Here is an 18,211-nt window from a genome sequence, read left to right on the forward strand (position 1 = left end):
GTGAAACTGTAATTAACCTTGCGAATGTTTGATATCTAAATCAGTGTTCAGAACGATGTAAACCTTATAAAAGGCATTCTATATCTTAATAAACTATTGCAGTGATTTTACTAGTTATGTAAATGTTGGTACAAAGTCTCGGATCCCGCGTAAACAACAGTAAAGTTTATTACTTTGGCATTAACGGCACGGTGGTCCGTTAGCGAGAGTGCAATTTGCTGAGGCGCCCTGACCCTTCACCCCGCGCATGCAGGCCTCCCGGCCCTCCGATTATATGCTAATAACAACGAATAATCCCGCCTTCGAGGAAACTGCAAACTGCTCCGATAAGATCTGTTTCGTTTCCCACGCTTTGATTATTTCTATATGCAGTTTCAATCGTTCCAATAGTCCATCCGTCTAGGTTTTTATTTTCTATTGTTTCTTTTATTTCGATATCTCGAATTTCTGTATTTATTATCATCATTACAGCCGTAGGAGGCCCAGTGGTGGACACAGGCTTTTCCCATTGACTTTAAATAGGATTCAATGGATGAGATTTGCATCCAAAATACTTTAAATAGGTTATTATTTGAGCTGCAGGATTTCCATTTTTAGACATCGGCCTCTTCCATAGTTTTTAATAGAACCAGCGCTTTTCAACGACCTTTAGGATATTATTTTCATATTTTAGCTACAGAACGTTCGCTGCTAGACACTGGCTTCTGTCATAGACTTTTAATGGAATTGAATAAATGGGACTTGCATTCAAAGACATTAACAAGGTTATCATCGACATTTCTATCAAAGGACGTTCACAGCTGAAGACAGGCCACTTCTATAGATTTCTAATAGGACCAATTGAAAGTGGTCTTTATTTGGGGTCTTTTAACGACCTTACTAAGATCATCATCATCATTGGATGTCCACGGCTGGACTTAGATCTCCTGCATAGATTTCTAATAGAACCAGCTGGTAGTGGCCTGCATCGAGCGTCTGCCAAGATTTTTACAAAGTTTTTATCATCATTTCAACCAAATCTACTGGTGGACATAAGCCTTCATTATAGATTTCCAAAAGGACCAGTTATAAGTGGCCTATGTTTAACGGCTTTTTACGACGACTGCACTTACATAGGATTGTACGTTTCACAAATAAGTTTCCAGAGGATGGGCAGCAGCGTCCTATGCGTAACTTACTACAAAACTGCGATCGCCAACCAGCCTGCTAAGCGTGGCATTTATGGTATATTCACTCGTAGATATCTTTGAGGGGGGAGGGCATATGCAGTGGGCGTTTATTGGCTAAAAAAACTGTCTGAATTATTTTTATTTCAATGTGTATGTTTTGTTATTAAACACAAACATCAAATGATATTAGAACGTGGATATCGGACGTGTTATCTTTTATTGTTTTGAATTTAGAATTTATAGCCGAACAGTTAGTTTTGATTTCGTATGATAAACAATTAGGGTCCTTTAGGGGTTACTTTGATACTTTTGTGGGCCACTATGTGTAGTACACATACACAAAAAGATTTTATAAAGCCGACAGAAATGTATAACAAGTTTGTATATTTGGGTAAGGCAAGCGAGAAAATTGGAAGATACTACGATTAGACGACTTTATAAAAAAATATTATTACATTGTATTTTCGGAGGTGGGAAGTACCATGTCCAACAGTGGGACGCGTGTGCCGCGGGCGGTCACACCCACGCCCCGTGTGCAGTCCGCCTGTTTGTCTTAAAGTCGCGCGAACGCAATCAAAAATCACCGAGCGTCATAACCGGAGCGGTGCGTCGACCCGGACGCATAATAATACGTCTGCTAGTACGCCTCGAAAGTATTAGCAGTGGAAACAAACCCTGTAACATTCAATCAATTTTCAACTGTACCACTAACTGTTAGAGTTGTAATTAGCGTGTACTATTACTTGTGCCCGAAGGGTGTGTAGCGGTAGGTGAAGGGAGTGCGGGGTAGGGGGTGATGGATGGCCCAATCAGGCGGCGCAGCGGAGCGGCGGACTGTCGGGCAGTGCGCCCCGAGACGCGGGCCTGCTTGGTCGTCTATTTGGAGGTTGTAAACATTGCTCCATGTACGTTTACCTAATAAATCGATCGGAGACCAATGTCCGAACCAGCTTTCGCTTCCTGTTTATCTTTCAGTACTTTAGAAAGATTTATCATTTATTACATTAATACTCTAAAATTATGTAATAAGTACATGTGGACTTAATATCTATTAAAAACACACTAATGTTTTAAATACATATTCATTTTACCGTCTCCTTTATTATTGTAGGCAGTTATATCAAAAAGCATTTATATATATAGCTTGATTATATACATTTTACTCATACATATAGCAAAGACCTATACTCTATAATTCTACCTATGCAATTATATGCAAGCGATCATGAATTCTTAGAAGATTTTGTATTTCAAACGGTGCTATCATACGTTACATACAAACATGTTTATTATAGATATTATATTTAAATGAACTAGATGAGATAGGCGCTTACGACGGACTTTATGAGAAAACTCTAGGTCACACAGAAAGCAATGGGAAAGGCTATGCGTAGAGTTTCGCTGGGACTTCGAAACAGATATGAGATCTACAGAAGAACCAAGATCAGAGACGTAGCTCGAAGGATTGCCCGTCTGAAACGGAACCAATGGTCCTTGGTGCCGAAAGGTTCTCCAGCGGCGACCAGGAGGCAGTAGATGTCTCGTAGCATATAGTTGGATGCATATAGCATACAAACTATAATCTGAGATAAAGTTGTTGAGGAAAATCGTTCAATCTCTTTACAACCTCGCTAGGTAAAATAAATTATACAACCTTGTACAACTAAGAATGCCTTTTAAAACAGAAGTCTTTACAATTTGTTATTCTAAAGACTTAAATGACAATATACAATTGAATTTGATGTAATGAGGTTAAGTAGAAAATAATTATAATCGAAAATGAAATGTATCTATTTATAGTTCTCTCAAAAACACGTGACAAGCGGATGTTTAGTTACATTTTCTTCCAGTTAAACTTAGTAAAAACTTATTACTACATCTAGTGGCGGCAGAATAAACTAAATAAACGGATACAGTACATGTTGAATAAATGAGAATATTTCTATTATAGTATATAGTATTGATACCAGCAGTGAACGGTGTTCTCTTTGCCGACATTAATCCTCTAATTTAGGCTGTTTAAAAGATAAAAAAGATAAAAGATAAACTTTTAATCAACATTGGAACTTTTAACAGAACTCTTATTGATCGTCATTTTATTATTAATATATTTTTGACTCTACTCTGCTTCGAAAGGTGTTATAGTTGTAAATAAGAAGAAACTCTATCTCTCTCTACGACAGTACAAGCTTGTCTTAAAAACACCTCAGTTATAATTGTCTGAAAACAATGACGACAATAGTTTGTACAACTCTTTGGCTGTTAGCAAAACGGTTAGTGGCAGTGGAAGGAATTTCAAAGGTCACGAATGTGAATCCAGGTGTCTTATTGTACAATAGAAGAACGGAGATGGGAAGAATCCGCGTGTAAATCCGCTGAACAATCTCAAATATAGAGTCTAGAATTCCGATAAATTAGCAGAAGAATAAATAAATAAAGGAGAATTAAAACCGAAAGCAGCCGTGAAATATTGGAGGTTGGTGCGAGGCGCGAGTGTCGATCGATGGGTGCCAACTGACGCGGCGGGCCGGGCGCTGTCACCGCCAGGGCCCGCTCGCTAATCGGAACACACTTCTTTTTTTTGTTTACCATCACACAATACACTTCAATACGGGGTAGGCAGAGGGTAGTATATCCTTTAGATGTACGTGCAATGTTTTGGCTTGAGTTTCATTTATTTATTCATATCTAGTCTAGGTCTAGTGGGTAAAGAGTGTTGACCCTGAAACTTCTTTAATTGGACTGTCCATATAGAATCATTTATAGGCCATTTCACGTCACTGGAACGCCATATAGGAAGTAGAATCTACATACATCTTAAATTTAAAGATATTAGAGTTCTAAACTTGACCTAGGTGGACTCCATAATAAACTAGAGCTTGGTGAGTGCTTAAAATCATTAAAAAGTATATGAAACATATATATATATATGTTGGTGTTTATGCTCTAAGCGGTGAATGTATAGCATATTTACTATAACTATATGATAAGCCTTATCTGAAAAATTAACGGTTTCAGGAATAATGTATATCTTAATGTATATATGCCTTCATTAACTACCTTGAACTTTCGATGCCAAAGCTCCCAAACGCACCAGATCTGAGAATATATCATAACAAACTCAGGTGTTTATTTGATGATCAGTATGATCAGATCAGTAGTGTCATACACTGTTGCATCAGAGAGTAAGATACAATATAAGAGAAGATAAGGTGTTTCTTTCTTGTGGGTTTCCTTCAAGTTAGGGTACAGAGAGATATATTGGTTAACGCCTTCAGGACGAAGGACCTAAGTACGATCAATTCTTTCGTATGACAATAAAAAAATCGATTTGAGTATCTCAAATCGATTTTTTAGATAATGTTGGAGTATTTAGAGTAAGTCGTCCTAGACACCTGTAAAAGGTCGTCAGCGCTCCATTGATTAAGCGGGAATTCAGTATAAATGACCGCACCGTTGCGCCGGGACCTCTCCCGGCTGATCCGGCCACAATTGAAACGAATCTAATGAAACTGAGATACGGGACCAAATAAAAAAAGTACACACGCACACACGCGCGCATCGCCTACGAGCCGATCCGACTTTTTCCACGGCGTGCTTACTTCGTTTTTTTTTTTTTAATTCTGTCCTTGGACTTGTATCGGCGCGTTTTTTTGTGCCTCTGCCTTTTCATAAATATTTTAAAATACCGGAGCAGGGGACAGGCGGGCCGAATGGAATTAGGATTTAGATATTTTCGGGTCCCGCGTAATTTATGCCCCGCTTTGTTGAGGTATGAATAATGAGGAGAGATCATAAATCTCCGCGTCCATCCGCGCCGCTGCAGCTTCTGCCGTAGCTCTATCGTTTCCGTTTTATTTCCACTCGCCACACGACCGTCCACCGTCTATTGTACTACTGATCTAACAAACAAAGCGGTTTGCAACATACGTAACATATATTCTGAAATTCCCACATCACATTCATAACATAGTTAAAATAAAATCGATTTTCAAAAATTGATAAATAACTGGTGAAACAACTCTATATCGGTGATTTGTTATACGTATAAAAGCTGTAGAGGGTGTTTTAAACAGATCCGATTTGAACTAAATAATGACAATCTTTATTTCACATTTCTTACTTAAAAGAATTTTTTTAAATTTTTACATGAACTTTATAGATTATTGTAATATACAATTAAATCGGTCGTAGGTGTAAAAGTTTTAAAATTGTATAGCACATATGTCAGCAAAAAGGTTTAAAACCTTTTTACAATCACCTGGTAAGATATGATTATTTTTTTGGAATGTGACAATAACTTCTGACAGTTCAGACAGCAGGGACAGATAATAAACAATAATTATTTTTATTACGTTGTATTTACGATCTTTATTACTGTATTTTCATTACGTACCATACATTAATTTATTATAAATTCATCGCTTTAAACTTTATGTTATAACTTATCCAATATAAAATACAAACCGAACCGAAACCTTCCACATTTGAATTCCTTTAAAATCGATCCGAACCATAAAGTACTGGCAGCTATTCCAAATATGCACCTCGTTTAAAAACCCTTAACGAAATTATTAAAAAAAGAAAAAAACGTCCAGAAAAAAAAGGTAAAGTGGATGATTTACCGACGTCAAATCTGACAGATCGTAGTTTCGCCCCAACGGAATTATAGTAATTTGATAAAATACCCATATACTTTGAGCGGAACGTTTGGGTAGGCGGCGACCAATGCAACCATGCACCGAAAATAGCAACCATATCGCTTACTCAGAATTTTAATTGCAAAAAATTATCAAAGAAATTACAGTTTTATTAAAAAAATACACGAAAAATTACTCATCTTTTTAATAAACATGCAGATCTATGAATTATATGTTGATATTTTGTAATAAAGTTAGCAAGGTATTTCAAAGCCTTATTTTTTATAATTTTAAATCTAAAATGTATATATAAAATAAATCTTATAATAGCATCCAAGAGTTTTTAGTCTATCAAAATGTGCGGAACTTAGTTGACTTATTTAAATTGTTGATATTATAATGCAAATATAAGAAATATTCAAATTTGATTTATTAAAAGCAACTGTTGAATTTTTGGGCCGTGTCTTCTCAGCAGATCAGCGTTACGAGCTGATGGTAGCTTACTACTTATAACCCTTAAATAATTAACGGTCCAAAATGATACATTCATTTTGGACCGTTAATTATGTTATTTATTTATGTTAATTATGTTATATAATGTCAATTCGAATAAAAATATTTAAAATTGGAATGAAAGATGACAGAAATTGTGCACAGACTATATCATTTTTTTATTATAAATTGCGTAGTTTTTTATCATCGATTGATTCTTAATACCTCCTATATATAACGTTTTTAAATGTCAAATTCAAAATCTTTTGTGAAACCGCAAAACATAACTATTTTTTTCTCTACATTTTGACAATTTTATAGTAAATGTATATGATAACGTGTTTGTATTTTATTGTAATGAACATATCATATAGTGACTAAAATTGATGACATTTTGATCTATACTGGGCGATTTTTATTATGTTGTACATCCTATCTAAAAATCAGTGAAAAAAAAATAATGTAGTGATATTATATATGTTAAAATTAATATTGTTTACTATCTTTCCCTGCAGACTTTGTACTGTCAGATTTTAATAGCCTGTTGTCGTAGAAAAAAAAATGAAAGTAATATATTTCAGAAAATTAAAGTTTTTTTGGTAACGAGCATATACGTTCACACCAAAGTTTTTACATCTATTAGATATCATGCTGTATAATGGAGATGTTAGTGTTATCACTTCGATAACGGTGAATGTTAAATCTCCAAACACCGGAGTGGCGTCGCGTTTTCACACGGCCCCTTGCTTTCGCGCTAAATCGGCGCCATCTTGTATTTACCGCTCAAAGTGACATTCCAATATACATTTGTCGTTGGCCGCAGTTTTTAGACAAGTTTATCGGTCCGAGCCGGCCCGCGGAGGTTTTTGCGGACAATATTTTTGCATCGAAATAAACTGGACATTTTATTCATAAGTGTGCGTTTGCGAGAGAAAAATAATAATGAGACGGTTGTAAAGATGGCGAATTTATACGCGGCCTTAGACCCCGGCGCGCTGTTACAAAATATACTTTGAAATCGAAAACGATGTCCTCTTACCGCGGTCCGCCCGGGCACGATAAAAACTGGGATTTGACAAGATTAAAATTGTAATTCAAGTTATTTGTGACGGGCGTCTCTTTGCACCGGCTGCGGTCTCCGGTCTTTTATTGTAACGTAATCCCTGCTCGGCACATAAATTGAGGAGATCGACGAATTAAAATTTTCGACTAAGTTAAATTTGATCAGGTAGCGACTATGCGAGGTCGCGATAAGACCGGCCGCGACTTAAGCTCCGATTTATGTGACCCTGGTAGCAAGCACTGCGAGCAGCCGACGCAAGCGAGCCCAATTTATTCCAATGTAATAATATAATATTTATCAATGATCCTTTAAACTAGAAGTATTACTATATTTAAAAAGATAAAAAGGTCTAGTATTCGACTGTCTCTCTTTAGATTTATATTCATTGAAAGATCTAACTTGTGGACAGCTTACTATCCAATAAATTCTAGGTACATGCAGAAAATTCGACATTTTTATATAAAAGAACATCTACATAAGCGTTATGAGGTGAACTATATATATGACTGACTATATACATAGTCGACAGCCAAGAACCTTTCGCCTCCATATCGTATGTACATTAGAAATGTTTCAGACATAGCAAGAGAACAGAAGAGCACTATTATAGAATCATTTTGAACTCCTCTTTAAATGACATCAACCTAAGATAAACCTATGAAGGTTTCATATCAGATGAAGCAATAAACAGAATGTTTTTTTTTAAACCATTTTCACAAATATTCATTAATTTCCAAGCTTTATTGTCAATAAAAAACATTAATAGATTATAAGAAATTTTTATGAGTTTTTCTTTGATAAACTTTTTAAATTTATAACGTGTTAATTCTCTTTGCGTAAGACGTTCGTTAATTTTGTAAGACGGACGAGGCGTACGTTCAGCGTTGTCCGTCTTTTGACTGGAATTCAAAGAGAAGTCATCTCTAAAAACTATTATATATATGTATATTATAGTAGTGTAAAAATGTACACAATTGCACACACATTTAAACTCTCAAATAGATACATTTTGCGCATTGCCATCTGCTATTAATATGGTTGTTATATTAAACCAGACGTAGAAATTTAAAGATAATACTTGTAACAGTTCATATTACGTAATTAGAAATGTTAAAAGCTTTCACCGGCGCGCGCGTGGGCGAACTTAAAAAGCGTATCGTCAAAGAACAGCCCAAGTGTCAGCTTGACAAGAAAACTGTCATGGCTGCCTTCCCGCCAACTCAGTGCCCATTCCGAACGCGATAAAAATATGTTTACATACACCTTTAAATAAATGATCGGATAATACTCTAGTGATTAATGGCGGACCTTGGTTATCACTTATTGCTGAGGATTTTTATTGTTTGTTTTCACGCGTTTTACGTAAGTCGCCTGACATTTTATTATGACGGGTGTTGTCATGTTTGATAATGAATTTCCTCAAGTGAGGCCACGTTATTTTTTGCTCCGAACATAGTTTATTTTCATAGCTGCCGTTGGATTTATATGAAATTTACTAAACAAATAGCTTTTACCCGTAAGTTTGAGGTGATGTTGACATTTAAATATTATTTCCTTGCTAATGGTTTATCGGTGAACTGATATATTGTTGATACATATGTTTTTTCATATTTAGTATTAATAATATTTTGTTGGAGTCATTTATATATATCAAAATTAAATCAAGTATTCTAGCATCTTATTTATGTTTGAAACAGCATATCGTGGTAACTTTTTAAAAAAATTCAATCGAGTTTCAAACATATAGAGAATTTTTTACCCAATTGTTTCAAGTATTTTTTATTTATATAGGAACGTAGTCTATGTTTATTTGCTTGCTCCATCTGAAGTTATTATGCTCCATTGTCTATAATTGCAATAAGCTTGTTGTATCGATGTTTTCCCATATTCGACTCGAGCGCGCCGAGAGCTGGCAACACGCACCATAGAGGCGATCACGGCCGCCATTACCGGAGATTACCTCTAATGTAATGTGTCGGTGATTTGAAATAATCACGCACAGATTACGTACAAGCGGATGTGTTGCCATTTAATTAATATGTACAGCGTCATGAGCCCGTACTCGCTGAGTGATTATCAATTTGTTTCAGCACAAATTGGAATTGCTTACTCTATTTTTTTTGTACCGTCGTAAGTTAAGAAATGTTTTGTGAATATAAAGTAGAAATATTTATAATTAGTGTCGTGTATGTAATTGTGTTAAAACAATTCTGTTAGTTTTACGAGATGGTAAACCATGCTACACCGCCCGGACCAGTTCTTTAGTACGATACACAGATTGACATTTACGCATTTGTAATAACGTGTGAAATACGATCGTCCCGGGTCGTTACGACCTGCGGTCCGCTCTTCTAAGCGAGCCGGTGGAAAAAAGACCGAACAAAAACTACAAATGGACATGAAATAAAACAGATGGTAAAGAGAGCTAGAAAGGCAATACATCGGCCTGCGGTCGGACAATGCGACGCGTCCTGTCGCCCGCGCGAAGGAAACTTGCCCGGGAATGCCGCCTCGTTCTTTATTTAAATTACAATGCCCCGGGCACTAATATGCGGCTCGGACGAGGGTAGTTAGATGTAATTGAATTAATCCAGTGTAATCGATTTTTTTTCAATTGTGTACGCTATTCAGTGCTAGATGGCGTTGGTATAACTGAATCTTTTACAGTATCACCAATCTTTCTAAATTTAAAATATACATTTTATTAACACACCCCTGCATCATTTTATACCGCCACTATGACGTCATTGATATAAAAAAACAAGCAAAAAAAATATATAAAAGAGAACGCAAAAACAATAAGGCTGGTGAACCAGGAAAGCATAACAATGCAGATGGTTATAATACGTTTCACATTCCGGATCCGTAATTGAACATCACATGCAAATGCGGCGCGGGCTCGCCATCTCTTTAATATTTATAGTGCCCTAGTACTTTCGTAGCAGGTGGAGGAACGTTTCTATTTATGTTTTCGTTCGGGGGTTTATTTAATCGGGTTTTTTTTTCTTTTTTTTATACTACGGCTGATAAATTAAACTTCCACCGGGCTTTTTAAAAGGTGTGAATGTTGCGCAATAAAAGTAAAAGAAGAAATAATCTTTATGAGTTATAAATTGGCCAGCGCAGTCCGTTAAGTGCTGTAGTGAATTTTAATATCTTATCGGGTTTGTTTATTAATAAAATCTTATTCCCCATCTTCGAATTCTTTCGAGCGATGATACCTCATACTAAGTATCGTAATTTTGTCGACATCATTCGAGGTAGCTATAAATCTAGAACGTTCTTCATAATTTTCCATGTTAATCTCGAAGAACCGACCGTATGTTACTCACTCCATAAAATTAGAACAAAAGGTGATCGTCGATCCTGGAGCGCCCGCGGCCAGTCCATTTCTATTCAGCTGTGGGCAAACAAAATGCTTTCGTAATTTAAAACAATTTTTTTTCCATTCCAATCTCCGGATGCTGATTGCTAAACGGGTTTATTCATTAATTTTAAAGTGGCTTGTAGAAATAGCCTATACCAATTTTAAAAAGATACAGATTAATACCTATATATATATCCTATACCAATTTTAAAAAGATACATATTGTCTATAGGTGTAAAGGCTTTGAAAGGGTAAATGAATATCTCGTTTGGCACCAAAATGCTTTAAAATTTTTACGTCTAGTTTCAACCATCTTATATAAAAAGGACCACTCTGAACTCCGACAATACAATGTCTTCAGATAGATAGTCAATAGATAGATAGAACAAATAAATTTTAATATGCAGTGATCCTATATATATAGTGTAAAAGGCTGTTTATTACTAATTGTATCCATTTTGGAATTCTTCAATTTATAATTATAACAAATCACAATGAATAGATTTATTTTATCAAAGGTTTACTTAGGTACACCAGTTGCAAAAATAATTTAAATGTACATTAAAAGTTACCGTACGAATAATGGTTCCGTCCAATGTTCTCTCATAGATGACACAACCTTAAAAATATTATATACAACATTGTAGAAAGATCAGAGCACACGAAATAAAAAAAATTAAAGAGAAGTAATCGTACGTAAAAGAAAACATCTGGCTTACGACTTTAGACACCAAAAGAATTCTAAATTGAAAATGTTTCCTCTGGCGCGGAATCTTCGTCAAAGATGAGTGTTTAAAAATACTAAAATATAATTAAAAATCCGTAATGGATACTGTGAATTATTAAGATTTTTTCTAAAGACTCAAAGAGCCGCGAAAGATGTCGATTGCAGGCAATTGTTCAAATATTCTTGTTTAAGAACTGTACATTCGTGAGATAGGAGATTGCAACCCAACGTTTTTTCAGTCTAATAATGTGACTTGTAGATTCTGAGGGTATAAGATGGCAGTTTGCAGAGTGCGCCTAGCTTTTAAAGTAACCAAGCGCGAAGGCTCGCGGGGGAGCTTCGGTTTGCGGATTGGGAGGCCGTCGATCTCTTAGATCGCTTCGATTAACGTTCCTAGAGTGACTAACTTGAAACGTGGAGTCACCTACAATCAATGTTTTTTTTTGTACTAATTTGTAAAGTGTAAACCTTGGTATACTATTTTGACAAGTGTATATGGGTTTGACATCTATCATCTACCATTATTATTGTTATCTGTAATAAAGAATGGCTGACAGTCGTATAGCGTGTTTGCTTAAAATATTAACAATCCTGTAGTAAAATGTTTGTTAGATGCAACAAATAGGAAGATAAATTATTGAACCATACGTTTTTATCAGTGATTATTGGAAATATAGTCAAAAGCTATTATAATAACATAAAATTATTATATGTGTGTAGTATGTAAGAGAATAACGTTTGAAATTCTCAGTAAATTTCCCACAAGCCGTTAATAATCTTTGTCATAGTTTGTAGAAACTGTTTTATTGGAAGCTTGAATCATAATTATAACTGGACGACGTTGCGAGCGACGATATGCTCTCTATCGAATTGCGACAGATGGCGACAATCTACAATCCAACGCCGACTGCACATTGTTCGCAATTTAAGTTTTGATTTTTATATGGCATTTCAGATATGTACATACAATTAAAGATAATCTAGGAATTGCTTCTGCTTTCTTCTTCTTCTCCGCTTATGGACGCCCACTGAAAGGCATAAGGCTTTCCCAAAGATTGCCACAATGCCGGTCCTGCGCTACCTTCCGCTTCCCGCAACCTTAACTATATTGACCTTCCATTTTATGCAGAGCCTACTCATCCGCATCTACTGGCTTCGGGTTTACTTAACACTAAATAAAATCAAATACATTTGAATTTAAAAAGAGTGTTCCAGAACACTCAAAGGTATATTTAGATCATTACATAACGTAACTTTATTTTTAGTCTTATCTGATAGGAAAATTGTCAATGATTTTTAAATAATTATTATTTCTGATTCTAAACAATTTTTATTTAAGTTTATTTACGTTAGAAAAATCGCGAGATCATTATCAAGCAAGTTAGCCACGCTCTTTGATCTATATATAAATTTGAGAGACAAATTAGTACTTTTCTAAGGGTTTATTTCAACTGGTGAATGTGAACATCATTTTCTAATTTAATTTGATTATTAACGCAAATGGACAAACTGCAGTCATTGAACTATTGAATGTATTTAACCCACTTATGTTGTATCAATGACCTTATAAGAAACAAATATTTTAAAGACAGGTAGATTGTTTATAGGTGTTAAACCTTTGTAAAGGCATAGTTCATTTGTCAATAAAAAGCTTTGAAGTTTTTATACTTATTTTTCAATCACTATGTACAAAGGTTAAAAGTGTTTCTATTTGAATGGATCATGTCTAAAACTTTTGGCAGTACAGATGTATAGAGAGATAGAAAACAATAAATTTTTGACAACGATTTTTCTTACTACTTTATTAATAACAATTAATTTTTGCAAGTTTATATTTTCTGGCTGGCTTGTTTTAAATGGTGGATGTGAACATGGATTTCTAATTCAATTCGATTTTTATTGCCAATAGACAATAATGATTGAATTATTATTATTTTGAATATAGTTCAATCGTTTTAACGACTAATCAAGAAACCAATCAATGACGTGTAAGAATAAATAGTTTAAATTGCACAAAAGGAACCGGAGTATCAATTCATTAATGAACACCAGAGCACCCGGGCATTTAGATGCGGCAACAAAACCATGCCATGTAGATTGTCCGCTTCTATATTTAAGCGCACGCATTATCTGCTCCGTAACAAAATGGACGACAAAAAGAGGGAAGATGAATTGCATCTTTTTACTGAAATATTTATTGTTGTAGAAACTAAAAGAGTTTTAATACTTGACAGGAATCAAGAGCTTTCTTCTTCTATTCAGCTGATTCAGCCCACTGCAAGGCATTTGCTCACTCACTCCGAGATTGCCACGATGATCTATCCTTCGCTGCTCGTACGACTCCCCGTCGACTTCCCGTCACCTTAACTATGTCGTCGGTCTACCTAGTGGCTCGCCCACATCGCGTCTACCGGCTCTTGGCCGCTCTTTACCGCCAAGTGGTCAAAACATCTCTCAAAACAAACCACAGTTATTTAAGAATCGTTGCAACACTGTGTTTCAAATCGCTTCCTAAATTTCCAAGAACAATAAGAGAATATACTGTGTAAGCTATTGTTTTTATTTTATTTTATTGATTATGATTAACTTAGATCATTTATAATATCTGAAGGCCAAATAAAAGTTTTCACTTAAATAAAACATTAAATTAAGAGTTATGACATTACAAATAATGAGAAAATTTTGTATTAAATAAACCAACACAGGACTGTACATGCATTTGTTGGATTTTGTTTCGAGGTCTTTGATGTTTTTATCTCGAACGTTTATTGCAACTAACTTTTAAGATATTTTGAAACTTAATATTACATAGATCGCTTATATTTGACTTTAAAAACGCATCTCGCTCTGAAATTGTAATTCACTACAGTCAGGTGCTATTTGTAAAGGAAAATCTAATATATAATGATAATAGTTTGTTTTGTATGACTCTCTCGACGCCATATTGTTTTTGTTTTAAAGATAATTCAAGTTATTTGTCATCGTAGTCGTGGGCGGAGCGTATCCCTCCGTAACTCTCGCATTACTCGCCCACGTGTGGTTAATACACCTGAATTGCCTTTTTGATGAACGCTTGGCCCACTCGTACTTTCAAGTAATAAGGTAAAAACAATGTTTATAATTTTACTCTAGATGTCGCTGTGCGGAGACTGCAACATTTTCCATTTTACTGTATGACATTTTTCTTTAAATACCAGAATATACATAGACAGATTAAGGCTAAAGGCTAAATGGAAGGGCCTATGTCTCCCTCAAAGATCGCCACGATTCTGGTCTTTCGTTCCCCGCATCCAACGATTTCCTGCGTCCATAAAGTATACCTATACCACGTCTATCAGTACGCGATCGCTATTCCAGAACCTTCCAGCCCCAACGGTTGCACTAGCCACAAATTTATATTCGAAAAATGAAGTAATTAAAATATCTATTATGATTCTGTATATATTTGCATCGTAAATTGTTTTAAGTCTTTTTTCATGTAACTCCCAACGATGGCATTCTTTTAAACATTCCCCAATTGATTAATATTAAGTGCTCTCTCGATTCACTTCATAAAATTAAAATATATTTAAATTTAGGAGATCTGGTCTCACATATATCACGCATTATTCTATATGTTTCGTATGCCATAATTTTGACGACATTTTTGAAAATAGAAGGCCTATATGTAATGAATATAAAGGATAAAAAGTTAGTGTCTGGAAGACGCTACTCAATAAGAGGGAGGGAACAGACTGACCACGAAATTAATTTTAATCAAGAGCAATCAGTACACGAATACCAGGAAAGCATAACCGTCGCGCGGTGTCTATTTGGGCGGCGCATTACGCGACGAACGTACGGGCTTATTTATGCGCGCAAGACGCACAGAAAACGCGCGCCGACATCCATCCGCCGCTAATCCCCGGATTATTTGCGAAATGAGCGAAACTGCATTCAACGAGGCGACGCGCTCCGGTTATTTCGGTCGATGCAAATGATCGCCGAATACCTCCGTCCGTTTATGACGCCCTGTTCGCTAAGGTTGCCAGCTTAAGGGATTCCGAAAAAGTCACGCGCCGCGGCTAAATCGGCAAAATTATATTTCTGTTTATCTCCTTGGACGTTCCAAGCGTTTCCAGATTTATATCTTTACGAATGTCACTGCGACAATTGGCCAATGTTTTTGCAAAACCCTCGACATACTTGGCTTTGTATAATCCAACGTAATAACCACTCTTAGAAAGACTTATTCTTAAAAGCCATTTTAGGTAGGTAATTGAATGGAAATATGAGACCCATCGATGATAGGAACCACAGAAGCTAAAGATTTAAGCGCTAACCCAGGTGCTCCTTGCTGGATCGATCTTGATCTTAGATACACTATTACATGGCAGTTATTGCAGGATTTGGATCTGTACGAAAGAGTTTGCACACGACCTTTTAAGTTTTAGGATTATTAAAAATAACAGAATTATCCTTTGCGTGATAAGCTCCAATGTTCAGAATTCATAGCATAGTCATCCATGTGTTTATAATACATATGCTGGTCACAATGTTTTTGCTTATCCTTTGATGTAGAATAGAAGAGAGATTTAGACAGGCGTCAAATGACATAGATATACGAAATGTCCACAGTAGCACAAATGTGGTTTAAATTTGTTTGGCACCCACGTAAATTGAGATTCATTGGAGCTTTTACCGTAAAACGCGGCGTTTACGAGCGGGCGTTTAATAATCGCCCAATTGGACGGTGGTTGGCGACAGTTTACGTCACCGTGACAGATGGGAGCCGCGCACGACTTGACATCGCCGGTGTTGCCCGCGACTTTGAGATCGCTTTTTTTGTTTTTCAAATCCCTCTCTGTGCTGCGAATTCATTTTGCTTCAGCTCGGCGCTGCAAATGTATTTAGTACACAAAATATCGTCAAAGCAAATTCTTGCGTATTTACTTCACTCGGATTATGCTGACGGCTTGCATCCATATATTCGCTAACCGAATAACAATAAAATAATAAACTACAAAATAAAGAACAAATACGCAAGGATTTAACCAAAAGTACGAATGCGAAGCATCTAACCGAACAGTTCCTTTGTCAGGTTGATTCGATTGTCCGTACTAACTCTAAGGCGGACGATAGATCGACGTGGTGTTGAACCATCGTGACAGTATGATGGTTTTTAAGGTAGTGTCACACTATGGGGCAGACTGTCTAGAAGACTATGAAGGAAGAAGGTGTTCTTTAACTTAGAGATACCGGAGTCACGTAGCATTACCGATGAAGATCCAATTGGTCATCAGAAGTGGCAATAGACGGTGATCATTATGTAGCTGACGGCTGTTAAGGCCGAAAGGTAGACACGCAGGTAGACCGCTTACTAAACCGACGCTATAGTTAAGGTTGTGGGATGTCGTTGTATACTGGTAGCGCCAGACTGATGCGATATTCGGGGGAGGCCTAGGCTTTGCAGTGGGCATCTATCAGCTGATATGATGCTTATAAGGTGGAAGAAGACATCCAAGCTGAAGGGCTCACGGGAGCCTCGTTTGGGAGGATTGTAAAGTTATAAAAATCTCGTGTCAGGAGGACCTTCTATAGCGTGATTGAGGCAGGTCATTGCACCGGAATGTGACATAATCAAAAAAGTATATATCGACTAACATTAATGATTTGATCAACCATAACACTATATCAGGGTTTTTGTCAAATCCGGAAGATTTCTCTTCGAAACCAAAAACATAGTAGTCTTCTGTTATTCAGAGTGGCGGATGTATCGACGTGGTTTACTGCCATCGTAGGTTAGATTGAACAGAATAACACTTAAAAAATTACTACCGGTTTTAGTAGATAGAAATCTCATATGTTATATCTATATAAATCCAGATTTTCCCTCCAAAAACAAAACAGAAATATCGTCCAATCCGAACACTAAACAGTGTCAAAGGAAGATACTCTACGAGTGTTCAGTCCGCAACTAATTGTTATTTGAATTGGACGTGTGAAGAATTTTATTCCGGCATCGCCTCGTCGCGGCACGCCCGTCGAATATTAAGGTTATTATAACACAATAATGGCACAGTAAAGTTTTACGATCGCTCTATTATCCCAATACAGGTGGATGAGGCTTGTTAGAACTTAATTTATGTTTTATTGACATAGGAATGCGGACGGTGTTAAAATCTACAACAGAAAGAGTACCATTATACATACGAATGCGAAGACTCGATTTGTGTGATATTTAGTTCGTGTGAACTTACGTAATAATATATCATAAGATGTTTAAATAACATACCGTTATATTTAAAAGTTTACATAATACAAATAGAATATTTTAGTGACCACAGATAAGCAGTAGAGTTTTAATATGAATCGGTGCCAAATGTGTTAATAGCAGATTTCGCTTGCTGCCATTTGTTGAATATGTTTACCGCTAGATGGCAGTGTATTTGAGGAGTCACGTGGAATGTTAATTAGACATATCTGGCGCGGAGATTTACGCGGCCCAAATGGCTTCCATGTGCAGATGAGCAGTCGCGGCCGGACTTGAAATCCGAATTTAATAAATACCAGATCGTAGAAAAAAATTCAAGTCGCGTAATTTAAATACGAAATGGACGACATCAATAAGCTGTTCGCAGCACGAATTGTCCGTCGCATGGCAACATTGTCGGCCATTTGAACGCTCTAACGTATCGCATCTTGACTGATTGGTGGAGCCGGCCCGAGCCTAATTAAAACTCGCATTTCTATAAAGGCGGGCTCGATTTTAGA

General features: G+C 36.3%; 1 protein-coding gene across 9 annotated transcripts in view; it reads left to right on the plus strand.

The window, feature by feature from the left end:
- Positions 1–18,211, plus strand: part of hth (homothorax) — a 375,595-nt gene that overhangs the window by 202,478 nt on the left and 154,906 nt on the right. The window lies entirely within an intron of this gene.

This window comes from Battus philenor, unplaced genomic scaffold (genome assembly GCF_028537555.1).
Source record: "Battus philenor isolate CCGP_79_NKW_IND1 unplaced genomic scaffold, ilBatPhil1.0.hap1 SCAF_17, whole genome shotgun sequence".
NCBI classification, from domain to species: Eukaryota; Metazoa; Arthropoda; class Insecta; order Lepidoptera; family Papilionidae; genus Battus; species Battus philenor.